At 46.8% G+C, this 10,448-nt stretch overlaps 1 long non-coding RNA gene across 1 annotated transcript; it reads left to right on the forward strand.

Annotated features, from left to right (window-relative positions):
• Positions 1-138: 138 nt before the first annotated feature.
• Positions 139-1,700, forward strand: LOC118973364 (uncharacterized). Its single transcript, XR_012128629.1, has 2 exons — positions 139-267; positions 380-1,700. It is a non-coding gene; the product is annotated as an uncharacterized lncRNA (long non-coding RNA).
• Positions 1,701-10,448: the final 8,748 nt, after the last annotated feature.

The raw sequence follows: 10,448 nt of genomic DNA on the forward strand, positions 1-10,448 counted from the left end.
CCCGCCGAGGGGCCGCCCGCGCGCCCCACCCATCCCGGGCCGGCGCCCTGCGCAGCGGGCCCCGCCCGGAGGCCCCGCCCACACGCCGAGGCCCCGCCCAGCCGCTGCGGGCGCTCCGGGCTGCGGGAAGCCCGGGACCCCCCGGCTACGCCGGGCGCCTGGCCCCAGGGCTTTCGGCTCCGGAACCTGCCCCGCCAGCCCCTAGAGCCGCGTGCTCTTCCCGCACCTCTTCGCCACCATGGGCCACACAGCAGGCCCCGGACCGCGGTTCGTTGCCTGGGGGCGAGCGGGCGGGGCGGGGCCGCTGCCTGAGGGCCTGGGACGCGGCGGGTGGAGCCCGTGCACGGTCCCTGAAGGTGACCCGAAAATACCCCAGTAGGCTGCGAGACGACTGATGCACCAGCACAAACCGCCCGCTGCGGGGCGGGCAATTCCGCTCCTCCCTTTGCGCTCGGGCAGCTGCTACATTCCAGGAGGGCTATTTTGTCTTCTCGAGCCGTGGGCCACAGGCGGGAGCCCCACCAGCACGCAGCCACTTCCCCTCCAGGAGCCCCCTCACCACGCCCTCTGTGCACATCAACCAGAGAATGCTCTGGAATTCTCTGCTAAAATCCTCCTTGTCCCGTAAGCCCCACTGCCTCCCCGTGGCCTCTGACCTCCCTCGTGTGGATTTCACAGCATCCTTCACTTTCCCTTTGTAGATAGAAAAGCAGTGCACACCCGCCTGCCTTCTCGCACACTTAGACCCCAACCCCTACTGCTGCTCCATCTCTGCTCGCTGGCCCTCAGCGCCGGCTGGTCTCTCGGCTCCCAACCTTCCCCAAAGCTGGCACCTGACCCGATTCCCGGCCTCCACTGCTGACATCCTTCTTCAGACGGTGTTGCTCACTGGGACCACCATTGGAACCTGCTCCCTTGCCCCTGCCTTGCCCAGCACCAGGCCATACAGCTAAAATGTCCTGAACTGGTCAGAATAATCCGTGTAGCAGAGGTGGAACCCTCAAGAGCAGGCCCTCTGTCCCCTGCCCCATCTACACACTCTTCACTAATGGCTGAAGTTCTAGGCTCTTCCAGGAGTCGCCAGCATGATCTGCTACAGCATAGGCCAAGGCTCTTCTGAGATACGGTTCTGTGCAGCCCTAGATTTGGTATGCTTATTTTCCTTGTTTAATCTCTTAAGTCTGAGACAGGGACCATGGGCTGAGACAGAGTAGGGTGAGGGCCTCCGGAAAAAGCAAGGCAAGATATTTACAGTCAAAGCAATGTAACATTGTAAAGTCCCTATCGAAACTCTGTGTTCAGCATTATGCAAAGTCAAGGTCACACTAATTCTCTGGGGTAAAGATACCAGACTAGGAATACAGACATCTTCAGTGAGATCAGTTAAAGGTCAAAAGGCCAGGAGCAACTTGGCCTGGAATGTTTGAGTGTTCTGCAAGGGTATCTCAGCATAACCTGTGACTTCACTGTAAACAACCCTAGCAAACAGACAACAACCCAGCCCACCTTGAGGGCAGGGCAGGTGGCACAAGTCCACACCCTAAGCCCTCAATTCCCAAAAATCCTCAACTGCCTATAAAACCCCTAGACAACGCACCATCCCGGGCTGTCTTGTCCCTCCTGGTGTGAACTAGGAGCTCTGTCTGTCCTCTCACTGTATCTATCTCTCAATAAAAGTCTCCCTGGCTCTCCTGCCTTGACTGTTTGCTAAGTTCATTCTTTGACTCCCCATAAAAGAACCCCAGCATCAAATCTACAATGAGAAAAAGCAGTTTTCTGGATGAATCTTCAGAAAACAGAATTAAAGAAGAGAGCTTTGTTCACATATACGTTTCATGGTAAACTGTAAATGCCATGTCTCCAAAACAAAGCCAGTCAGCCTGTCCATGATGGGCATCTCTACTCGGAAGAGTTGCACCAAGAGCAGACTCAGCAAGTGCCTTCTAAGTACAGCAAACCACAGCAGAAGGACCCCAATATGACAGCCACCAGCAACATAACATAGCAACTAATGGGAAAAGAGTTCAAACAGGAAAATTGTGTCATAATTGACAGGATATCAAAGTCATTTAATAAAATCAACACAATAAATTGTACATATACCCTTCCGTGTATTATGGAAAGTTTCACAAGAGATTCTTCATTACAAGAGAAACACAGGGACGATCACATGCCAATCATGCATGAAATAAAAAAGGACGAGTAATGAAAGAAAGGGAACACCACAATGTGCCCAGGTACTACGAAAAAGCACACCGTCAATGACCCCTGAACCTTTGGTAACCACGAATCTAAACCTGCAATGGCAATAAGTACATACCTATCGATAATCACCCTAAACGTAAATGGTCTGAATGCACCAATCAAAAGACATAGAGTCACTGAATGGATAAAAAACGAGACTCATCTTTATGCTGCCTACAAGAGACTCGCTTCAAACCCAAAGACACACACAGACTGAAAGTGAAGGAATGGAAAAAGATATTTCATGCAACTAACAGGGAGAAAAAAGCAGGAGTTGCAGTACTTTTATCAGACAAGATAGACTTCAAAACAAAGAAAGTCACAAGAGACAAGGAAGGACATTACATAATGATAAAGGGGTCAGTCCAACAAGAGGATATAACCATTCTAAATATATATGCACCCAACACAGGAGCACCAGCATATGTGAAACAAATACTAACAGAATTAAAGGGGGAAATAGAATGCAATGCATTCATTTTAGGAGACTTCAACACACCACTCAGTCCAAAGGACGGATCCACCTGAAGAAAATAAGTAAAGAAACAGAGGAACTGAACAACATATTAGAACAGATGAACCTAATGGAAATCTACAAAACACTTCATCCAAAAGCAACAGGGTACACATTTTTCTCAAGTGCACATGGAACATTCTCCAGAATAGACCACATACTAGGCCACAAAAAGAAACTCAGTAAATTCAAAAACATTGAAATTGTACCAACCAGCTTCTCAGATCACAAAGGTATGAAACTAGAAATAAATTACACACACACAAAATGAAAAAGCCCACAAACACATGGAGGCTTAATAACATGCTCCTAAATAATCAATGGCTCAATGCTCAAATAAAAACAGAGATCAAGCAATATATGGAGACAAATGACAACAATAATTCAACAACACAAAATCTGTAGGATGCAGCGAAGGCCGTACTAAGAGGGAAATATATTGCAATACAGGCCTACCTCAGGAAAGAACAATCCCACATGAAGAGTCTAAACTCACAATTAACAAAACTAGAAAAAGAAGAACAAATGAGACCCAAAGTCAGTAGAAGGACAGACATAATAAACATTAGAGCAAAACTAAATAAAATTGGGAAGAATAAAACAATAGAAAGAATCAATGAAAGCAGGAGCTGGTTCTTTGAAAAAATAAACAAAATAGATAAACCCCTAGCCTTATTACGAAAAAAAGAGAATCTACAGACATAAACAGAATCAGAAATGAGAAAGGAAAAATCACTATGGACACCACAGAAATACAAAGAATTATGAGACAATACTATGAAAAATTATAAGGTAACAAACTGGATGACCTAGAAGAAATGGACAACTTTCTATAAAAGTACAACCTTCCAAGGCTGACCCATAAAGAAACAGAAAATCTGAACAGACCAATCACCAGCAACAAAATTGAACTGGTAATCAAAAAACTACCTAAGAATAAAACTTCTGTACCAGATGGTTTCACTGCTGAATTTTATCAAACATTTAGTGAAGACTGAATACCCATCCTCCTTGAAGCTTTCCAAGAAGTAGAAGAGGAGGGAATACTCCCAAACTCATTCTACAAGCCCATCAACACTCTAATACCACAACCAGGCAAAGACACCACCAAAAAAGAAAATTACAGACCAATATCCCTGATGAACACAGATGCAAAACTAAAGAAAATATTAGCAAACCAAATTCAGAAATACATCAAAAAGATCATCCATCATGATCAAGTGGGATTCATCCCAGAGATGAAAGGATGGAACAACATTTGAAAATCCATCAACATCATCCACCACATCAAAAAAAGCAAGGGCATAAACTATATGATCATCTCCATAGATGCTAAAAAAGCAATCAACAAAATTAAACATCCATTCATGATAAAAACTTTCAACAAAATGGGTATAGATGGCAAGTACCTCAACATCATAAAGGCCATATATGACAAACCCACAGCCAACATTATACTGAACAGTGAGAACCTGAAGGCTTTTCCTTTAAGATCAGGAACAAGACAGGGATGCCCATTCTCCCCACTTTTATTCAACATAGTACTGGAGGTTCTAGCCACGGCAATCAGACAACACAAAGAAATAAAAGTCATCCAGATTGGCAAGGAAGAAGTCAAACTGCCCCTGTTTGCAGATGACATGATACTGTACATAAAAAACCCTAAAGAATCCACTCCAAAACTACTAGATCAAATATCTGAATTCAGCGAAGTTGCAGGATACAAAATGAATACACAGAAATCTGTTGCATTCCTATACACAAAAGATGAACTGGCAGAAAGAGAAATCAGGAAAACAATTCCATTCACAATTGCATCAAAAAGAATAAAAAACTAGGAATAAACCTAACCAAGGAAGTGAAAGACCTATACCCTGAAAACTATAAGACACTCTAAAGAGAAATTAAAGAGGACACTAATAAATGGAAATTCATCCCATGCTCCTGGCTAGGAAAAATTAATATCATCAAAATGGCCATCCTGCCTAAAGCAATCTATAGATTCAATGCAATCCCTATCAAAATACCTACAGCATTCTTCAACGAACTAGAGCAAATAGTTCTAAAATTCATATGGAACCACAAAGGACCCTGAATAGCCAAAGCAATCCTGAGAAGGAAGAATAAAGCAGGGGAATTAAGCTCCCTGACTTCAAGCTCTATTACAAAGCCACAGTAATCATGACAATGTGGTACTGGCACAAGAACAGACCCACAGACCAGTGGAACAGAATAGAGAGTCCAGATATTAACCAAAACATATATGGTCAATTAATATATGATAAAGGAGCCATGGATATACAATGGGTAAATGACAGCCTCTTCAACAGCTGGTGTTGGCAAAACTGGACAGCTTCATTTCAGAGAATGAAACTGGATTTTTGTCTAACCCCATACACAAAAGTAATCTCAAAATGGATCAAAGACCTGAATGTAAGTCATGAAACCATAAAACTCTTAGAAAAAACATAGGCAGAAATCTCTTGGACATAAACATGAGCAACTTCTTCATGAACATATCTCCCCAGGCAAGGAAAACAAAAGCAAAAATGAACAAGTGGGACTATATCAAACTAAAAAACTTCTGTACAGCGAAGGACACCATCAACAGAACAAAAAGACATCCTACACTATGGGAGAATATATTCATAAATGACATATCCGATAAGGAATTGACATCCAAATTACATAAAGAGCCCACATGCCTCAACAAACAAAAAGCAAATAAGTCAATTAAAAAATGGGCAGAGGAGCTGAACAGACACTTCTCCAAAGAAGAAATTCAGATGACCAACGGACACATGAAAAGATGCTCCACATCACTTGTCATCAGAGAAATGCAAATTAAAACCACAATGAGATATCACCTCACACCAGTAAGGATGGCCACCATCCAAAAGACAAACAGCAACAAATGTTGGCAAGGATATGGAGAAAGAGGAACCCTCCTACACTGCTGGTGGGAATGTAAACTAGCTCAACCATTGTGGAAAGCAGTATGGAGGTTCCTCCAAAAACTAAAAATAGAAATACCATTTGACCCAGGAATTCCACTCCTAGGAATTTACCCTAAGAATGCAGGAGCCCAGTTTGAGAAAGACATATGCACCCCTATGTTTATTGCAGCACTATTTACAATAGCCAAGAAATGGAAGCAACCTAAGTGTCCATCAGTAGATGAATGGATAAAGAAGATGTGGTACATATACACAATGGAATATTATTCAGCCATAAGAAGAAAACAAATCCTCACATTTGCAACAACATGGATGGAGCTAGAGGGTATTGTGCTCAGTGAAATAAGCCAGGCGGAGAAAGACAAGTACCAAATGATTTCACTCATCTGCAGAGTATAATAACAAAGAAAAACCTGAAGGAACAAAATAGCAGCAGACTCACAGAACCCAAGAATGGACTAACAGTTACCAAAGGGAAAGGGACTGGGCAGGAGGGGTGGGAAGGGAGGGATAAGGGGGGAAAATGGGCATTACAATTAGCAGACACAATGTAGGGGGAACACAGGAAAAGCAGTGTATACAGAGAAGACAAGTAATGATTCTATAGCATCTTCCTACACTGATGGATAGTGACTGTAATGGGGTATGTGGGGGGGACTTGATAATAGGGGGAGTTTAGTAACCATAATGTTGTTCAAGTAATTGTACATTAACGATACCAAAATACTTTTTAAAAAAACACACCCTTGTGACAACACAAATGCAGTTGGGTAAACAGCAAGTGAATAACCATTTGTGGGTAAAACTGTAACATTTCCAGACTATCTCGCCTGCCTTTAGTGCATGTGCATATCCTCAGGGGTGGAGAGTTCATCTCCATGTCAGTGGTTAATTACCTGGGTGACCAAGGGTGTGTCTGAACCTGAGAGGTTAAGAGGAGGGGCTGGCTTGCTTGCTTGCTTCCCTCCAGAGCAGGGGAGAGAGATGGTGCTGGGCTCCAGTTTTTAAGCAATAAACCAGTTTTAAGCTTTATTTCTCCCTTTGACTGATTTCAGTTTTTAGAGGTCTTTCGGTATGGGATTTCCTCTCCCTGAACCTACACCTGGTGGCAGTCAGCAGGGTGCCTCTGAACCTAAAATCTGTCATAATGGGTGAGAACTTTGGGAGGGCTGCTCCTGTGGATGGTGGGGAGGCTCCAGCGGATGCAGCGGCAGAGGGTGCCACTTCACCCGTTATTATCACCCCAGCTGTGGGGCCTCCAATTTGAGAAACCCTAGCGGGGAATTGGTCTGGGATAAAGTACCCTGTAGAGGGGTGGCACCTTCCCCAGAAGTGGGGAAGGGTGGAAACACCGGGAGCTGCAGAGTTAGCCCCCCATGAGTTGGAAGACTGCTTGGAGACCTTAGGGGGTCATGTAGCAGCTGGAATTGTAGGGTCCCTTTGCATCCAGATAGTGAAAAATGTCATACAGGAGAAAGAGAGGATTATGGAGAGGGTTATCAAGGAGAGAGAGAGGGACTTGGGTGGGAGAGAGACACACGTCAGCATTGCTTGGAGGAGCTGGGCGATAACCTATGGGATGCTGTTAAAGAGGAGAGACAGTTACTGAAGGCAGGTCATGCTCTTAGAAGACTCCTTGGCAGCGGTGATGGGGGAGATGGCAGGAGAAACCACATTGCAGGAGGCCAGAGGGGAGGGGAGGAAGAAGTGATGCCTTCAGCCCCAGAAATGGTGGAGGAGAAGCCATGGGTGGAGGAGCCTGAGGGAGAAGAGGAGAAGGCCATTCCACTGGTGGATCTGCTACCCAGGCCATCACCGGAGGTACCACCTTCTCCTGTTCTAAAGGCCCACCTGGCTGTAATTAAGAAAACAAAAATGAAACAACTCTGTGGTCTCCTCAGGGGGAGGAGGTGGCCCCTCCCCAGGTTGGGGAGCCCTCCATGCTCCGCCCCTATGCCCAGGAGGAGCTGGTGGACATGAGCATCCGGTATAGGCAGAGGCCATCACATCTCTTCCCACATGGCTTTTACGTCTCTGGGATATGGGGGTGGAAAACGTTGTTGTGTCGGTACCGAGATGAGTAGAATGGCTTCCCTGACGACTCACCCTTCCCTCCCGCAGGGGTTGCAAAAGGCCCATCAGGCCTCAGGGAATCACACTCCTGGAATGGCTGACAGCTGCCATCAGGGTAGTTCGGCCTAATCGGGGTGACTTACCATATTCTCCTAGTAGTTAGAAAACATATGCAGAACTCCAACAGGTACTGCAGGAATTTTGGGTGTGAAAAATATCATCTATGATATGGACCCCAGGGCCTTGATGAGGAGGTGTTCACCGTAGGAATGAGAACCTGGTGCCGCACACAGCTCCCACATCTCTCCTTGGGTCCCTAGCGAATACTCTTGCCCCCCACCTAGGGCAACACATAAGGGAGGCTACTCGTACTAGAGCAGATCTGGGGGAGGTTGAAACAATAAGGGCATGGAGGGAAGTACAGGCCATGAGTGAAAGGGGAGGTGCAAGAGGCCCCGTGAAGGTCTCGAGGACCCAGATGTGGGTTGATTTGATAAAGGCCGGGGTAGTGAAAGAAAATCTCAATGGGCAGCCCAACGGAATATTGTTATAACAGCGGCACCAATTAAAGCCAGAGCAGCAGCAGTTCCAGCTGCTGAGGTCCAGGAGAGGAAACCAGAGTTAAGGCCTCATGCCCGGCCTGTGTCCCTGCAAAACTTCATAGGAGACAGTACTCAGGATTCGCCCGAGCCCTCACCCCCACGGGAGAATGATTGGGCATCGTGGTTTGACTGAGGGGGGTGGTTGTCAATGCCCCACCTTGGGGGACATGGTGGAAACCGGAGGCCACATGTAGAATTAGCAATTCATTGGTCCCTGTGAATGTGCAACGTGTCCTGGAGCTGGTGGACACAGGAGTTGAGTGTTCTCTGATTCATGCCAACCCTGAGCGTTTCCCCAGGCCCCCTGCTGTGATAGATGGCTATGGGGGTGAGGCAGTTGGAGTGAAGAAAGCCCAAATCCCATTGGGGATAGAGCATTTACCCCCAAAGGAGTATACTATGTGCATTTCCCCCATCCCTGAATATATTTTGGGGGTAGATATCCTGCAGGGCCTGTGGTTACAGACCACTGCAGGTGAGTTCAGACTGAGGGTACGTGTGGTAAAGGCAGTTCTGAAGGGACAGGCTAAGCACCCACTTGCAGCTCTGCCTGAACCGCGGTGGGTGACCAATACTAAGCAGTATAAATTTCCTGGGGCACAAGGAAATTGGATAAACCCTACAGGAGTTGAAGAGGGTGGGCATCATAAAGCCCACTCATACTCCTTTTAATTCCCCAGTGTGGCCAGTGAGAAAGCCAGACAGTTCCTGGCATACGACCATGGGTTACAGGGGACTGAATAAAGTCACACCCCCTTTGCATGCTGCTGTCCCCTCTATAGCATACGTTCTGGACACCCTCAGCCATGAGCTGGGAACGTATCATTATGTCATAGACCTTGCTAATGCTTTCTTCTCTATTGACGTAGCACAGGAAGCCAGGAACAGTTTGCTTTCACGTGGGAGGGCCGGCAGTGGACATTCACTGTCCTTCCACAGGGATACCTCCACAGTCCCACCATCTGTCACAGACTTGTAGCCCGGGACTTGGCCACACGGAGGAAACCGCAAACAGTGCAGTTGTATCACTGCATTGATGATATTATGCTCACATCTGATTCTCTTTCAGGTTTAGAAGGGGCAGTTGCAAGACTGTTGCAACGCCTACAGGAAAAAGGACGGGCTGTGAACAGCACCAAGGTTCAGGGACCCGGTTTGTCTGTGAAATTCTTGGGGGTTGTCTGGTCAGGTAAATCGAAAGTTGTTCCTGAAGTAGTCATAGACGAGGTCCAGGCCTTCCCCACCCCTACCACTGTGGCAGTATTACAGGAGTTTTGGGTCTTCTGGGCTACTGGAGAGTGTTCATCCTGCACTTGGCACAAATTCTGAAGTCCTTATACCGGTTGGTATGAAAAGGCATCAGGTGGGACTGGGGTGAGACATGTGCAGCTGCTTTTACTGCTGCCAAGAGCACAGTTAACTCCGTACAGGCCTTGAGTGTAATGGACTCACCAGGGCCCTGTCACCTAGATGTTCATGTAACCGAGGATGGTTAAGGATGGGGTCTTTCGCAGCGGCTTGAACAGACACACCAACCTATTGGATTTTGGTCACAACTATGGAAAGGAGCAGAGGCCTGGTACACCTTGACAGAGAAGCAACTGGCTGCTGTGCACCATGCCTTGCTGCTACCGAGCCCATTGCTGGAACAGCTCCAACCAAGGTAATAACCACCTATCCCATCGCAGGGTGGGTGAAGGACTGGACACAAAGGCCACAGAGTGGTGTGGCACAGACACATACACTGACCAAATGGGGCACATATTTACAGCAGTGCAGCGCCCTCTCTACTAGCCCCTTAAGTGGAGAACTCCAATGCTTATTGGGGCCAGTGATCTATACCAGGCGAAAGCAGGAAGAACTTGCTTTTCAGCCCTTGGAAGTCGAGACTCCTTATCAGGAGGGAAAAGCCCCTATACCTGAAGATGCTTGGTACACAGATGGCTCCAGTCGTGGGCAGCCCCCGAAGTGGAGGGCTGTGGCTTCCCATCCCAAGACTGAGACAATATGGATGGAGGATGGAGAGGGGAAGAGCAGCCAGTGGGCTGAGTTGTGGGC

The sequence above is a fragment of the Manis javanica genome, chromosome 2 (genome assembly GCF_040802235.1).
Source record: "Manis javanica isolate MJ-LG chromosome 2, MJ_LKY, whole genome shotgun sequence".
Lineage (NCBI taxonomy): Eukaryota > Metazoa > Chordata > Mammalia > Pholidota > Manidae > Manis > Manis javanica.